Raw genomic sequence first — 18,124 nt, 5'->3', positions numbered from 1 at the left:
GGGGGGCGTGTCTGACTGCAACCAATCACAGGCGCCTGTGGGTGTGGAAAGCAGGGAATACGAGATTGATTAATGAGCGGCCGGCATATTCAAAGTAATTGTTGCCGCGTATTCTCTGCACAGCTGTTCCTCGCCGCGCTGGTGATCGGGGAGCGGTATGAGCCGGGGGAAGAATAAAACCGAGAGCCAATGTAAGTATGACTGAGAACAGCAGAAAAAAAGGTAAGTATACTGAATTTAATTTAAAAAAAACAAAAAATAAGATCGCTAGTGTAAAAACGCACACGCACGAAACGTGCTGAACACGGACATACTCTGTGTGCGGTACGTGCAGGCACGGACCCATAGACAAAAGCGGGTCCGTGGCTGCGTGCTGCCGGCCAAAAATGGACATGTCGTCCGTGCAGAAAAGCGCACACACGTACTTACCACACGGACACACGTTCCGTGTGATTTTACGTGTGTGTGCCATCTACCACAGAATAACATGGGTCTCCGTGTGTACGTCTCTCCAGTACGTGCAAATACGTACCGCACACGTACAAATTAAACGGATGTGTGTTGCGGGTCTAAGAAGCGGTTGTCAGATTACATTATTGTAGCAAAGTATGTTTAACTCAGAGAAGATCAGGGGCGTAATGACTGTGGTCGCAGAGGTCACCACTGTGACCGGGCCCGCAGGGTTATAGGGGCCCGGCAGCCGCTCTGCAGAGCCGGCTCCTCTCTGTAAGAGAGGAGATTCAATGTGTAGTGGCCAACTACCAGGGGGCTGGCCTGTGAGTCAGGGGAGCCCGGTGTCAGTAGAGGGGCTCTCTGACCTGTGTCAGAGCAGAAGTGCTCCTGCACAGAAGACGGCATCCATCCTGTCAGGACCTGCAATGATGTCATGCCCATGTGACTGTGTGGGAGGAGACATAGGTTTGCCGGGCAGAAAGCATCAGAAGATACTGATTCCTGAAGGAGATTGGTACACATGACTGGTAATGAGAAAAGAGGAGACATGAGGGGGAGAGGGGTGCAGAGTGAGTGACATATGGGGGTGCAGACTGTGACAGAAGGATATGAAGGGGTGCAGAGTGTTTGAGAGAGGGGTAAGTTGGGGCACAGGCAGGATGAGATATGTGGGGCAGTGTGTGAGACATATGGGGGTGTAGTGTGTGTGATACGGGGGGTGCAGGCTGTATGGGGAGCAGGGTGTGTGACTTATGGGGACAGGGGCATAACTACCGCAGTTGCCGGGGTTGGAAGGAGAAGAGAGGTACTTGGTTTTTTATTTTGCTGGTTGCATGACAGTTAGAGGCCTGGGGGGGGAAGGCTGGCTGCATGACACATGGCGGTCAATGGAGCTGCATAATAAACATGAAGGACACCTTATACATGGACTATAGGGGTGTATTATACATGGAGGAGTATGGTACTGCATAATACAATATGAAGGTTTATGGGTTATAATACATATAGGACTATGGGGGCTACATTATAATATATGGAGGACTATGGAGGCTACCTTATACATGGACTATGGGAGTGCATTATAAAACATGGAGGACTGTGTGGTGCAGTATAATATATGGAGTACTATGGGATGAATTATAATACATGGAGAACTATGGGAAAGGCATTATAATACATGGAGGACTAGGGGTGCATTCTAATATATGAAGGGTTATGTGGGAGCCTTTATACTATATAGAAGGCTATATGGGGGCCATTATAGTATTTGGAGAACTATATATACGAGGGGGGCAAAGATACAAGCATGGGATGGGAATGTTTTGTGCTGAGGGAAAAAGGCTCTTTACCTCAGCTCCCAGCTTTCCCATGCTCTGCTATACATCTTCTCTCAGCACCCAGCTTTCCCATGCTCTGTTATGGGAAAGCTGGGTGCTGAGGGAAAGATGTATAGCAGAGCATGGGAAAGCTGGGTGCCGAAGACAAGATGGATATCAGAACATAGGAAAGCTGGGTGCTGATAGAGGGATTTCAGATCATGGAAAGTCTGGGTGCTGAGGGTAAAAGCCAAGCGTCAGCATCATTATCCTGTACCCCGAGTGTCAGTGTTATTATCCTGTACCCCGAGTGTCAGTGTCATTATCCTGTACCCTAAGTGTTTGTGTACGTGGAGGGGGGGCCCCGGTCCAAATTTTGAACCAGGGCCCATCAAACTCTAGTTACGCCACTGGAGAAAATTCAGCTTTTCAGAAAAAACATTGTCTGAAAAAGCTGGTTGGGTACTAAATAGAGATACCTGACTACACCGGTGAGGCCCAAAAGATGGCAACTTCCCATCTTGCTCCTGATCAGGTCTCTCACTATTTACAGTGGCCTATGGGATTTGGAGAAACTAGCCATGAACTTTGCAAACTATGTTGTCTGTGAAACGCTGCAGCATTTCAGAGAAAGACATACCTGGCTGCCTGTGCCACAAATCTCTGATTCTAAGAATTATGGCCAATATTATGAAAATTACACATTCTCTTTAAAGTGGTTTTAGAAAAGCACATTTCTGTATAAAACGAGAACTGTTCCAGGATTTAGCAAAACAAAAACCAAGGTAATTGTTGTGTACTCCATGCTGCTGTACAAAGAAACACTCCAAAAAAATAAAAGCAACGTGGATGGTTTATTCTACGCATTTCGAAGAGATATCCCCTCTTCTTCCTCAGGAAAATCCACCGATAAACGTAACAGAGATAGTGATACATTGACATAGGGGAAAAAAGGAACAAGCACATGATGAGGGCAAAGTTCAGGGGATCACATGTGTTACCTACATGGCATATTTTACACTGGTAAGACCCTAATGCGCTCCTTATATCCACAGCTTGTTACCAGGATTTATCAAGGCAGAATGCCTCCACATCAGGCCCATTTGTGCACACTATGTAGGGACAAAACAGTGATTAATACGATGACTCAGACCCTTTGCAATTTCTATACTTTCAGTAGCGCATTTCCTGTTTATAGAGGGAGTTGTCTTACTGATAATGATAATTTTTGGACCTATACAAATGACCCATCTAGCTTCCAAACAACCATTTTGCTTGTTTACCAGTTGACATGTGATGTGATTTGTCTTGCAATGGTATACATATTATATGTGCAACCTTAGCGTGCCTCAATGGGCCCATTAGGAAAAAACTATTGGAAATTATTCTTACTAATTCAACCAACACAATGAAAATGAGCTTTGTAATACTTCCTTTCACCTGTGATAGAGCTGTAGATGCTATGTGCCCACGCTGTGGAAAATTTGTGGAATTTGACGCGTTTTTTTTCGCGGAAATTGCGCAGATTTTTCAAAAATCCCGCAGTACAGTGAGTCCCCAGCCATTTCTATGGCATTTTGGAACTGCTGTGCCCATGCTGCATTTTTTTCCGAGGCGGAAAAAATGCGGATTTCCTTGTGGAAAAATCTGCAGCATGTCAATTATTCCTGCTGATTTTTCCGCACGATCCCATACTTACCTGCCTTGATAGAAGACACCTGAAGGAGCACTCAGCGCAGTGGAGCCAGGAGCAGAAAGCAGGAGGTGGGCAGGGCCTGCATGAGCTCTGGTCATGTGACAGCCGGAGCTAGTTCAGGCCCGCCCACCTTCTCCTGCAAAGTGCAGATAGACACGGCCGGAGAGTGAAGTGCTGCGTAATAGAGGTAAGTATGAACTCTCCGATCACCCCAGCACTTGTTCTGCATTGAGGATGCAGTGCCGAAGCCATGGTACTGTATCCTCAACACAGAATGACCGCAGCATATCCGCAGGACATTCCGCAATAAAACTGCAGCACTGAAACAGCCAAACTTGTGCTGCGGTTTTCTGAGAGCTCCTGCGGAATGTTCTGTGGGTATATCCGCAGGACAGTTTCCCCATGGGCACATAGCCTAAAGATACAGCTCAATTTCTCAATAGGTTACAGCTGATTATCATGGAACCTTTTTAACAAAAATAGACTATAAAGAGCTACATTGGTTCCTAACTATTCAATTTTTCAGTGGCCCAGAATACTATCATGGAAGCTCAGGTGGCTCTTTATTACAGGGGTAAAAAAATGAACTTGTTTACCATGATATAAGCCTGTGCAAATTGGTTCTTAACAAGAGCCTATTTTTCCTGCTTATAGTGAACGGATCCAAATGATACTAGCATTTTTGAGAATGCCATGCAACAAATCATTTTTAATTATACAGCCATTCTGTGTGAACCTATTGCCAGGAAAATCTCATACTGCACGCCAACACAAATTCATTTTCATTTATAGTAAGTACTTTACGCTTATATGTCTGATATTCATTCTAGGAGCGTCTTTAATGGATGATGAGCATTTTAATAAATGATGAGTTCGGTACAACACACCACAAGGATATGGTTGAATTCAAAACTGATTAACAAATTGGAAGCACTTTTTTATTTTTGAAAGAGGACTCATATCACGTGTAATTTCAAGCCAAAGGAGTAGGAATTTATGGTTTGATCATTAGACTAGTACGGCTGTTATTTCCCTAAAAAGATATAAACTGTTGACAAGTTGGTTTTATGGTTGATGATTATAGCAATTGATAATGGGGTTGTTATGCATTTCGAGGCTGCCAAAGTAATTCCACGTTGCTGAGGGCATTACATCATTCTTATTTTAAAAGATTAAATTGGGAAAAAAAATTAAAATGCTGATCGGCTTTGATATGACAAGAAAACTACTTGAAATTGCTTCTTCGGAAATTTATAATAGTATTAAACTGAGTTTTATATTTACTGTAATTAAAATAAGACCACTGTCAGAAATGTGAAATAACTGATACTTCATTTCAAGTGTCTATTTATTAAGGTATATTTTCAGAGATTTCAGCAAAGCTATTTAGGGCATGTGCTGGAAAATCCAACACATTCACTAAATGCATTTACAACCTGCTGTTATAAGTGACTGGTAAGCAGTTGGGTGCACTATCATCTTTAAAAGGCTCCCGCTATACTTACAGTATTTGTATTGGAAACAAGTAGGATAAGTAACTTGCTGTCTTCCCCTGTGTGACTGCTATCTCTGTAGTTACAGTGCTACTCACCTTTTCTGCCTCCAGTATGTGGCCTCACTCCCTTCTTTTATGACTGCCTCCCTTTCTAGTAGTCTATGATGGGTTTTTCAGGAAATCTGGCAAAGTCATCTAACATCATCACCTTAAGCGTTTTCAGCCCATCTGAAGCAGCAGTCAAGTGATTGGGTGTTAAGTAGCATTGTTCACAGTTGTCAAAGACGTTTTGCTTCTGTTTCACTTGACTTAGCCCCAGACAGTTGTCTAATCACCTACACTACACCTGACTTCCATGTTGCACTCAGCATTAATTACAACTCAGTCCAGCTTGCTAGATATTATTCACACCTAACCCTTAGCACACAAGTAACCAAATTTTCATAATTATTCTCAGTCCTATCTATACCTGATTGCTGCATTCAAATTAACACAACTCTTTAAGAGTGTCTAAAGGTTGCCAATACTTCAAAGCTTTCCTGTGGTTAACTATTTATTTGCTACAAGTCACAATTTGCATATATTAACCATTAGCCTGCTCGAAGATTTCAGAGAGCATGTACTTCTCAATTACTTCTGTGATTAACTGCTTCCTTGTTGGAAGGCATTAATTCTCTATATAGTTACTGTTCCTGTGTATCCTCACCACTGACTCTGCTGCATCGGTGCTGCCTACACTGCATGTTAGTCTTCTGTCCTGCATACCCTGCTGTCCTGGTCCTTGCTTTATATCCGTCTATCAGACTGTTTTGTTATTAGGCACTTGCTACCTTTTTACTATCTATGTATATCTACTTATGGATTAGTATGATATCGGACAGTTGCTATTGATTTTCTTCAGCTGTAGTCATAGTTGTCGCTGCTGTTAACACTATTTTGCTATCTTTGCTATTTACCTGTCATTATATTTATATATATTACTAGCTGTAGTACCCGGTGTTGCCCGGGATAGTAACTGTCTCTCTGTCTCTCTCCCACTATCCCAGTGTCTGTCTCTCTCCCTCTCTGTCTGTCTCTCTATCTCTGTCTGTCTGTCTCTATCTCTCTGTCTGTCCCTTGTCCTGTCTGTCTTTGTCTGCCTGTCTCTTTCCCTATCTGTCTCTTTCCCTGTCTTTCTCTTTCTGTCTGTCTGCCTTTGTCTGTCTCTTTCTGTCTGTCTCTCTCTATCTCTTTCCCTGTCTGTCTGGCTCTTACTGCCTCTTTCTCTGTCTGTCTGTCTCTCTGTCTCTGTTTCTGTGTCTGTCTTTGTGTCTGTCTTTTTCTCTAAATCGTCTCTCCACCAACATATTACCTCACGCATAAGCTTCTTATACTAATAATGTCCTTCATTGCCTATAGCAACCAATCAGAGCTCCTATTATTGACCTATAGCTTTCAGCTCCATTGACTTTAATGTAAGCAGGTTTTTTGGTGAATAACTGTAAAGCGTGGGGTTAAATTTTCCCCTCAAAACATAGTCTATGACATTCCCTGAGTCAAGTGAAGTGTCTGTGCAAAATTTTGTGATTGTAAATGCGATGGTGCGGATTCCTTTAGCGGACATACACTCATAAATATGTCGCGCCCCGAGGCAGCCGAGCTATGCGGATCCGGGTGGTCGGTGGCTTGAGTGATCCTGGAACCGTGTAATGGCGGACGCTTAATGAAATGGCAGGGGCTATTTACAAGGGAAAATAAAGTTAATGTTCATGACGCCACCTGCGGTAGTGCGGCAAGGGAATAGATGCCGCCACTACTGCTTGTGAGGGACTGGAGCTGATGGAATCAGCAGTGAGTGTGTTAACCCCCTCCAAAGGTAGGGCAAACCCTAGTGTCATCTAGGTGCTGGATGAGGTGCAGGCTGAAAGAAATGCAAACAGGCAAAGTCCGAGTGGAACAGGGAGTCTTTACTGATGATTTACTCACAGGTTACACTCCCTTGTTGCTGGGGACAGATTCCTGGTTCTCTTGGTCCCGACTCTGTCCATGTAGCCTGGCTATGGCACCCTTTGTGCACTTCTCTTGCACAGCTCTGTCAGAGTCCCCTGCAGAGCCCCCCAGTCAGCTTATTCTCCCCTGGGCATCGTGCGATTGATCCTCAGGCCTCACACCCAGACCTGACACTTAGCCAGGCATCCTCCTCCTTCCTTCTCCTCTCTCTGTCTGGACTCTTCTGCTCCACTCACCAACCTCTCCCCCTCCCTCTAGGAACTTACTCACAGGAGGGTTGTATTTACACCTCCTAGGTAACCTCCACTTCCTGGACAGGCTTTATGCCATAGGACGGTCCCCCTCCTGTGGTCCAGGGTTGTGTGAGTGTTTTAGGTGTGTGCGGCTTTAGCCAAAGCTAGGACTCCAAGAACCAGGTTGCAGATTTTAGTAGCATTACCACAGGGGCGCTATATTCCCCCTTGGTTAAACACAGCACATCCTCGGGCTGAAAAAGAAAAACAAATAACACATGTGCATATCATAAACCATTTCTTTCCCATAAGGGGAGGCACATTACTTTGAACATTGCAACTGAGTGGCCAACATTGGGGCACCTGAAAATGCTACTGGTTGTACCAATAGCCGAGGACTCGGCCTGCTCTGCTGCAGTCCCTTCCTGCGACAGTCCTTTTTCCATAGTCCCCTCCCCTTTGACCCACCACCCAAAACACCTGGATCCCTGGTGCCACCTCTAGTCATGGTGCTGCACCACCCAGAGTCCCTTGTGTTGTCTGTGGTGACTGGTGCAAGGAGCAGTTGCTGCTGGCTCACTCCTGTGAGGCGCACAACTGGTGAAGCTATTTTCAGATATTATGCAAACATTTTTCAAACCTGAAATAAAACAGTATTAACACAAAGTTCTGGTAGCTACCACCGGTCCTGGCTCCCTGCTCCTGGACACCCTCCTTTAGTTACAGGGTGCTTGCCATGTTCAGTGCCACTGCGCCAGATGCTGCAGCTCCCAGGCTGTCGCCGTCTCCCTGCGCCTCCATCTTGCCAGTCCCCCTCTGTTATTTTCACCACTCTCGCGGGGACTGGGGCACACTGGAAGCTTCCGGGTGCAGTTACTGCCGACTTCAATCCGTGTTTACAGGAGTGGTGGGACATCTGTTTGCATGCTTTGGTCACCGTGATGGCGCAGCCATTTTTTCGCAATTAAAGATGGCAACAATTTTTGCCCAAACAGTCCATCAGATACAGTTTTTAAGGCACACATCACCCGAGTTAACGGACCTAATTCAATCCTGTTCATGACGCCAATTTAAGCAGTCGCACCCCGATGTAGCCGAGATGCGCGGCTTGGGTGGTCGGTGGCTCGAGTGATCCCAAACCCGTGTAATGGCGGACACTTAATGAAATGGCAGGGGCTATTTACAAGGGATAATAAAGTTAATGTTCACGATGCCACCTGCGGTAAGGCGGCAAGGGAATAGATTCCACCGCTGCTGCTTGTGAGGGACTGGGGCTGATGGAATCAGAAGCGAGTGTGTTAACCCCCTCCGCAAAATGGCAGGAGCTGTTTACAAGGGATAATAAAGTTAATGTTCATGATGCCACCTGCGGTAGTATGGCAAGGGAATAGATTCCACCGCTGCTGCTTGTGAGGAACTGGGGCTGATGGGATCAGCAGCGAATGTATTAACCCCCTCAGTAAACCCCAGTGCCCTCTAAATGCTGGATGACGTTCAGGCTGAAAGGAATGCAAACAGGCAAAGTCTGAGTGGAACAGGTAGTCTTTACTGATGATTTACTCACAGGTTACACTCCCCTGGTGCTGGAGACAGATTCCTGGTTCCTTTTGTCCCGTCTCTGTCCGTGTAGCCTAACTATGGCCACCTCCATGCACTTCTCTTGCACAGCTTTGTCAGAGTCCCCTGTAGACCCCGCAGCCAGCTTCTTCTCCCCTGGGCATCGTGCGATCAATCCTCAGGCCTCACACCCAGACCTGACACCCAGCCGGGTAGCCTCTTCCATCCTTCTCCTCTCTCTGTCTGGACTCTTCTGCTCCACTCACCAACCCCTCCCCTTCCCTCTAGGGACCTAACCACAGGAGGGTTGGATTTACACCTCCTAGGTAACCTCCACTTCCTGGACAGGCTTTACACTATAGGATGGCCACCCCTTCTTTGGTCCAGGGTTGTGTGGGTGTTTTAGGTGTGCGGGTTTAGCCAGAGCTAGGACTCCAGCTACCAGGTTGCAGATTTTAGTAGCATGACCGCAGGGGCGCTATACATACAATCAGCTTTATATATTACATATCTATCTACCAGCATTGACTACTATGGCTTTAGGCACTTGCACATGATTCAGTTGTGGCTATAACTGTAATCTGATTTTTTTATGCTAATAGCATTTTGCTTATGTCCTGTATGTCTTATCTATGAATTTACATGCACTTTGTACTTTGTTATATATTTATCATATACTGTTATTATTTCTGATCTATTCATTTTTTGGACTCCAGTGATATACTTATCACTCACAACTGTATTATTCCTGTTATATGAATTAGTGTCTTTTGCTTTCTGTTTAATGGTGTTATCCACTTGCCTTAGTTATTTTAGGCCATGTGCACACAGTGTGACTTTCCATTTTTCGTTTCTGTTTTTTTCCTCCAGTTTTTCCAAGAGCCATAACTGTTTTACTTTTCAGTTCATATAGCCGTATGAAGGCTTGTTTTTTTGCACAAAGAGTTGTACTTTTGAATAACACCATTTATAATACCCAATATTGTACTGAAAAATGGGAAAAAAAATTCCAAGTGCAGTAAAATTACAAAAAAAGTGTAATTCCAAGACTGATTTTTGGGTTTTTAATTTACCATGTTCAATATATGGTCAAACTGACCTGGCAATATGTTTCCTATGGTCAGTATGAGTTCATAGATACCAAACATATATAGTTTTATTTTTATTTAAGTGGTGAAAAACAATTCTGAAATTTGTCAAAAAATATTTTTTTTTTCTTGCCATTTTCCAAGACTCGTAGCATTCTCCTTTTTTGGAATATAGGCCTGTGTAATGGTTTATTTTTTGTGTCCTGAGCTGAGATTTTTAATTCTGTCATGTTTGGGTAGATCTGATTGATAGATCAGGCAGTTCTGAAAATGGCAATATCAAATATGTGTATTTTTTTTAATTGTTTTAATTTCAGTGTGGCAAAAGAGGGGTGATTTCAACTTTTGTGAGGAGGGGGTTATTTTTTCATAAATTTAAAAATGTTTTATTACACTTTTTCTTGTTGTTACTAGGCTACTTAGGGGACTTGAAGCTCATACACTCCGGTTGCTTCTGCTTTTCAGAGCGATGCTTCAGCACTGCTTTTAACAGCAGAGATGCTGATCTCCTGTGAAAATCGGCACTCAGCCAGTACTCACAGGAAGTTCATCATGACAGTGACAGGGGTCATCAGCTGACCCCTGACTACCATGACAACCCATTGGCACCCTGGGATCAAGTCATAGCGATAGAGGCGAGGAATGAAGCGCACCTCTACGGCACACTTTAAATCCCGCTGTCAGAGATTGACAGTGGAATTTAACTGATAATTAGGAGTGGTTGGATCTCTGATCCATCTGCACCTGTTAGCAACACATGTTGGCTGATCAGATCATTAAAGGGATGAACATAAACATGGATGTACCGGTTTGTCTAAGGTCGTGAAAGGCTTAATAATATACTATACAGTCTATCAAAGAAAGCAAAAACTTGATAGATATGCACTAAATAGTGGACAACCCTAGACTGTTGAGTTTCTTAAAAAAAGTTAATGTGAGAGCTCTGATAAGGGCTCAAAATGCTCTCCAAAAGGGCTCAACTTTCAACTAATGTTCAGGCCAATCTTCCAGATTTTGAGATCCCGGTATACAGATCTAGATCCATCAACCCTTTGCAGCCACAATTACAGTGAAAGAGCAATATCTTGCAACATCTTGCGTTTGCACTAATCTAGCGCTGCTGCATACTTTACCAAGCATTTACTGAAAGATAGATACGGTAATGATGTTAGTGTACCCCAACAGCTTAGTAGAATTTGTGGGAGACCTAGATTAGTGTAAAGAGTGAAATCCGGCAGCATCTTGCTCTTCACTGTGAGAGCAGCTGGAAAAGGGTTGTGTGATCCCACTCTACATTCCAGGATTCAGAAAACAGGAACTTCGGGCCAATCTCTGGTAGACAACGGGGCCCTCTAGTGCGGTAAAGACACTGTCCTCTCTTATTAAATAAAAAGGGTAGTTTCAGATTGGTGGTAGCCTTTTATTTAACATTGCCCTGTATACTTGTGTCAGTTCACAGTATTACTTACCTTCCCTACTTAATCACTGGTACAGAACATAGCTTAATTTACTGCAAGAACTTTCAGGGAAGTCAAACTGGCATACTAAATTCTTGCTGTGCCAACCTGACTGTAAATACAAGACATTTGTCTTTGTACAAATTCAGTGGGTCATAAACCTTTTTTCAGTGTGTTATTTCTTTGCCACAAACTTTGCCAGAGAAAACAAGATGTCTGCCACACTTGCATTCTTTCAAGGTTAACAGCAGACTTCATGCCGTAATTAGTAGTTTGCACCCACTCCGTCCAATCTCAGAGTCAGTAATATTCTGGATAGGTGCAAATTCAAACAAAGTACCTCTCACTGCACCAGCTCAGAAGGTGTGCAATGGCCATGCTGTAGTCCTTCAAACAAAACAAACTTGCTTAGCAACTCACTCTTACCATGTGACATTGTACTGCTTTCATATATATATCTGGCCCCAAGTAAAATGGAGCCTGTGCAAAGTGTAATGCTTGTATTTTTGAATGAATATATATATATATATATATATATATATATATATATATATATATATATATATATATATATATATATATACAGTATACAGCTGCTTCATTAGCCTCCTTTCTGTTCACCTGCTGATCTTGTAGATTTTTAAAACCCAGAGAAGATGCAGTGTAGTGTAGGACCCAGCAAAGGAGGTTGCCGTGAAGGGGCGCTGGGCTGGTGTTACAATTGCCATTATAATATTCTAAATACCTCCATTTATGTATAAGGTAGAATTTATTCTGGTTTTTCACAGTGTAATTTTTTTTCTCATACATATAAAATATATATATATATATATATATATATATATATATATATATATAAAATATATATATAGCTATGTATATATGTATATAGATGTAGATATGGATATATATAATATATATATACAGTACAGACCAAGAGTTTGGACATACCTTCTCATTCAAACAGTTTTCTTTATTTTCAGGACTCTGGCATCAAGGCTATGAATGACAACATGTGGAATGAAATACTTAAAAAAGTGTGAAACAAATGAAAATATGTCTTATATTCTAGGTTCTTCAAAGTAGCCACCTTTTGCTCTCATTACTACTTTGCACACTCTTGGCATTCTCTTGATGAACTTCAAGAGGTAGTCACCGGAAATGGTTTTTCAACAGCCTTGAAGGAGTTCCCAGAGATGCTTAGCACTTGTTGGCCCTTTTGCCTTCACTCTGCGGTCCAGCTCACCCCAAACCATCTTGATGGGGTGCTACGCCAGATGACCTGGTCTCCAGTCACCAGACCTGAACCCAATCACTCTCCATCTTGGTCAAATAGCCCTTACACAGCCTGGAGGTGTGTTTGGGGTCATTGTCCTGTTGAAAAATAAATGATGGTCCAACTAAACGCAAACTGGATGGAATAGCACACTGCTGCAAGATGCTGTGGTAGGCATGCTGGTCCTGTATGCCTTCAATTTTTAATAAATCCACAACAGTGTCACCAGCAAAGCACCCCCACACCATCACACCTCCTCCTCCATGCTTCACGATGGGAACCAGCCATGTAGAGTCCATCCGTTCACCTTTTCTACAAAGACGCGGTGGTTGGATCCAAAGATCTCAAATTTAGACTCATCAGACCAAAGCACAGATTTTCACTGGTCTAATGTCCATTCCTTGTGTCTTGTGTTCTTTAGCCCAAACAAGTCTCTTCAACTTGTTGCCTGTCTTTAGCAGTGGTTTCCTAGCAGCTTTTTTACCATGAAGGCCTGCTGCACAAAGTCTCCTCTTAACAGTTGTTCTAGAGATGAAGTGTGTCCAAACTTTGGTCTGTACAGTGTGTGTATATATATATATACAGTCAGGGCCAGAAATATTTGGACAGTGACACAAGTTTTGTTATTTTAGCTATTTACAAAAACATGTTCAGAAATACAATTATATATATATAATATGGGCTGAAAGTGCACACTCCCAGCTGCAATATGAGAGTTTTCACATCCAAATCGGAGAAAGGGTTTAGGAATCATAGCTCTGTAATGCATAGCCTCCTCTTTTTCAAGGGACCAAAAGTAATTGGACAAGGGACTCTAAGGGCTGCAATTAACTCTGAAGGCGTCTCCCTCGTTAACCTGTAATCAATGAAGTAGTTAAAAGGTCTGGGGTTTGATTACAGGTGTGTGGTTTTGCATTTGGAAGCTCTTGCTGTGACCAGACAACATGCGGTCTAAGGAACTCTCAATTGAGGTGAAGCAGAACATCCTGAGGCTGAAAAAAAAGAAAAAATCCATCAGAGAGATAGCAGACATGCTTGGAGTAGCAAAATCAACAGTCGGGTACATTCTGAGAAAAAAGGAATTGACTGGTGAGCTTGGAAACTCAAAAAGGCCTGGGCGTCCACGGATGACAACAGTGGTGGATGATCGCCACATACTTTCTTTGGTGAAGAAGAACCCGTTCACAACATCAACTGAAGTCCAGAACACTCTCAGTGAAGTAGGTGTATCTGTCTCTAAGTCAACAGTAAAGAGAAGACTCCATTAAAGTAAATACAAAGGGTTCACAGCTAGATGCAAACCATTCATCAATTCCAAAAATAGACAGGCCAGAGTTAAATTTGCTGAAAAACACCTCATGAAGCCAGCTCAGTTCTGGAAAAGTATTCTATGGACAGATGAGACCAAGATCAACCTGTACCAGAATGATGGGAAGAAAAAAGTTTGGAGAAGAAAGGGAACGGCACATGATCCAAGGCACACCACATCCTCTGTAAAACATGGTGGAGGCAACGTGATGGCATGGGCATGCATGGCTTTCAATGGCACTGGTTCACTTGTGTTTATTGATGACATAACAGCAGACAAGAGTAGCCGGATGAATTCTGAAGTGTACCGGGATATACTTTCAGCCCAGATTCAGCCAATTGCCGCAAAGTTGATCGGACGGCGCTTCATAGTACAGATGGACAATGACCCCAAGCATACAGCCAAAGCTACCCAGGAGTTCATGAGTGCAAAAAAGTGGAACATTCTGCAATGGCCAAGTCAATCACCAGATCTTAACCCAATTGAGCATGCATTTCACTTGCTCAAATCCAGATTTAAGACGGAAAGACCCACAAACAAGCAAGACCTGAAGGCTGCGGCTGTAAAGGCCTGGCAAAGCATTAAGAAGGAGGAAACCCAGCGTCTGGTGATGTCCATGGGTTCCAGACTTAAGGCAGTGATTGCCTCCAAAGGATTCGCAACAAAATATTGAAAATAAAAATATTTTGTTTGTTTTTGGTTTATTTGTCCAATTACTTTTGACCTCCTAAAATGTGGAGTGTTTGTAAAGAAATGTGTACAATTCCTACAATTTCTATCAGATATTTTTGTTCAAACCTTCAAATTAAACGTTACAATCTGCACTTGAATTCTGTTGTAGAGGTTTCATTTCAAATCCAATGTGGTGGCATGCAGAGCCCAACTCGCAAAAATTGTGTCACTGTCCAAATATTTCTGGACCTAACTGTATATATATATATATATATATATATATATATATATATATATATATATATATATATATATATATATATATATATATATATATATCTTTTGTCTCATATTCATACACCATCCAGATACGCACCTGTTCACATTGTAAAGGTGCTGCCAGTACGGTTTGAAGTCAGGTTAGTACCAGCGTGGGAAACCAGCAAGGGAACTACTGTTTCATTCTGTTTTTTCTATTATATAATGCATATAACAGGGAGTGGTGCTCTGTTTGCTGGATTTGCACCCCAGCTCCTGGCTGCTTCATTAGCCTCCTTTTTGTTAACCAGCTGATCTTGTAGATTTTTAAAACCCAGAGAAGATGCAGTGTAGTGTGGGACCCAGCAAAGGAGGGTGCCGTGAAGGGGCGCTGGGCTGGTATTACAATAGCCATTATAATATTCTAAATACCTCCATGTATGTTATAAGGTAGAATTTATTTTGTTTTTTCACAGTGTGCGACTGGTCTTTTTTGTCTCATATATATATATATATATATATATATGTCTGTGTATGCCTGTGTGTCTATGTATTTGTGCTTGTCTGTGCATGTGCCTTTCTGCGTTCTGTGTGCATGTGTGTACGTACACACACCACATGCACTCCACATACACACACCACATACAGTGTGTGCAGCCTTGTGCCTGTGTCTAAATATGTGTGCGTGTCTTTGCATGTGTTTGCCCATCTTCATGTCTACATATGTTTGTGTGTATCCGTGTGTGTGCATATGCCTGGCTGTATTCTTTTGCATGTCTGTGTGCATGCGTCTATCTGAGTGGTTATATATGTGTGTATGTCTGCGTTCATGTGCGTATCTGTGTGAATATGTGCATATGTATCTACCTGAACCTGTCTGCATTTATGTCATTTTTTATCTATGTGTGTATATTTGTGTGCCTGCCTGTGTGTAAGTGTGCCTGTTTGTGTGTGTGTCAGCATGTCTGTACACTTGTCTGTGTGTCTATGTATATAAGCGTATATGTGTGTACACATTTCTGTGTCTGAATATGTGTGCCTGTCATCATTTCTATGTGCATGTCTTTGTGTGTTCATGCCTGTGTGTTTACGTATGTATTATTGTGTGTGCTTGTCTGCATGAATGTTCTTGTCTGTGTGCATTTATATGCATGTGTCTGTGTGCCTGTCTGCATACATTTTTCTGTCTTTCTATATCTGTTTATCTATGTGTTTGTCTATGTATGTGTGGCGCCCCTGACCTGGTCAGGCACCACTGAGTACTGCACCCATGCTGGGTCGGTATGACACAGGTAATCCCAGAGGCTGACTAGGGTGTGGACACACGAAACACTAGTAACTAGAACACATGCACAGCTAGAGGGGACCCTGGGCAGTCCCAGGGAGGGGGCGTAGCCCTCGCCTCGTAGCTAGAGTGGGTGGTGTCACTGGGAATGAGGAGTTGTGCAGAGGCAGGCACATAGGGGAGGTACTGGTGAGCCAGTCTGCTAGTGGAGCTGAGAGAGCAAGGAAGTGGAGTGCAGAGAAGCTAGACCGACACTACACTGTTCATGGTTGCTGGTGGGGGGAGAAGGGCTACTCAGAAGTGCCACCCGAAAACCACCTAGTGCAGAGGTGGCTGAGTACAGGGACTGTCAGTAGACCCAGCCCGCACAGGGAAACAGGTCCCCAGTAGAGATGAGCGAACCAGCCGCGGTTCGGCTCAAGTTCGGTTCGTCGAACGGAGGTCTCGTTCGAGTTCAGTTCGGCAAACCGAACTCGAACCGCATAGGAGACAATGGCAGGCAATCACAAACACATAAAAACACCTAGAAAACACCCTCAAAGGTGTCCAAAAGGTGACAAACAACTCACAACACAACACAAACACATGGGAAAGTGACAAGGACATATACTCATGCGAAAACAAAAGAGCTGGACAAGGAAAAAGAGGAGGAGACACAGATAAAGGCATGGCACGCCCTTCTAAAATCATGTAAAACACCACAAGGTGACTCCAAGCGGAGTTCTCCCTTTTTTCCAAAAATTGGGCCACACACACACACACCCACCCCTTCAGTGGCAGCACTTGTGCCCCAGTTGTACACTTCACAGCTAGATTTGCATCTAACACATTCAAAAATACGCCATACTTAACTGTCCCCAGGAGGACACCGGGGTAGGTAGCTAAGTCTTTCTTGATCCCAGCTCTGTTCATCTTGGCTCCTTTTAAAAAACACAGCAAGCAAGGGTTACTCCAAGCGGAGTCTCCCTTTTTTCCAAAAATTGGGCCACACAGTCACTCACCCCTTCAGTGGCAGCACTTGTGCCCAAGTTGTACACTTCACAGCTAGATTTGCATCAAGCACATTAAAAAATACGCCATACTTAACCGTTCCCAGGACGAACCCGTGGTAGGTAGCAAAGTCTTTGCTGAACCATGACTTGTTCATCTTGGCTCCTTTTAAAAAACACAGCAAGCAAGGGTTACTCCAACCGGAGTCTCCCTTTTTTTCCAAAAATTGGGCCCCACACACACCCAATCAGTGTCAGCACTTGTACCCTAGTTGCAAACAGGATGTTTTGATTTGCATCAAGCACATTCCAAATCCACAAGCATTTACTCTCCCCAGGATACACAGGGGTAGTAAATTCCTTGTGGATCCATGACTTGTTCATTTTGATGAAAGTTAGTCTGTCCACATTGTCACTGGACAGACGCATGCGCTTATCTGCCAGCACACACCCAGCAGCACTGAAGACACGTTCAGAGACAACGCTGGCAGCTGGACACGACAAAATCTCCAAGGCGTCAGTTGAGAGCTCTGGCCATTTTTCAAGATTTGAAGCCCAAAATGAGCAAGGCTCCATTTGCAAAGTCATGGCATCGATGTTCATTTGGAGATACTCCTGTATCATCCTCTCCAGCCGTTGACTATGTGTCAGACTTGTTGTCTCTGGTGGCCTTGCAAAGGACGGTCTAAAAAAAAAGATTCAATAAAATTGCTGTTACCAGCACCAGATACGGTGCTACTGGTACGGGTAGACTGTTGAAGATGACGAGACCGTCCCATGTTTGTCAAGTTACAACTGGGAGATTCACTCCCTGCACCTACACGGTTGTTTGGTGGAAAAGCCGAGCTAAGATCGAGTAACAGCTTCTGCTGATACTCCTGCATACGTGCGTCCCTTTCTATGGCTGGAATTATGTCGCAAAATTTGGACTTGTACCGGGGATCTAATAGTGTGGCAAGCCAGTAGTCACCATCACTTCTAATTTTGACAATACGAGGGTCATGTTGGAGGTAGTGCAGCAAGAAGGCGCTCATGTGTCTTGCACAGCCAT

Source organism: Anomaloglossus baeobatrachus, chromosome 2, assembly GCF_048569485.1.
Source record: "Anomaloglossus baeobatrachus isolate aAnoBae1 chromosome 2, aAnoBae1.hap1, whole genome shotgun sequence".
NCBI classification, from domain to species: Eukaryota; Metazoa; Chordata; class Amphibia; order Anura; family Aromobatidae; genus Anomaloglossus; species Anomaloglossus baeobatrachus.
Note: the sequence above shows the minus strand (reverse complement) of the source record.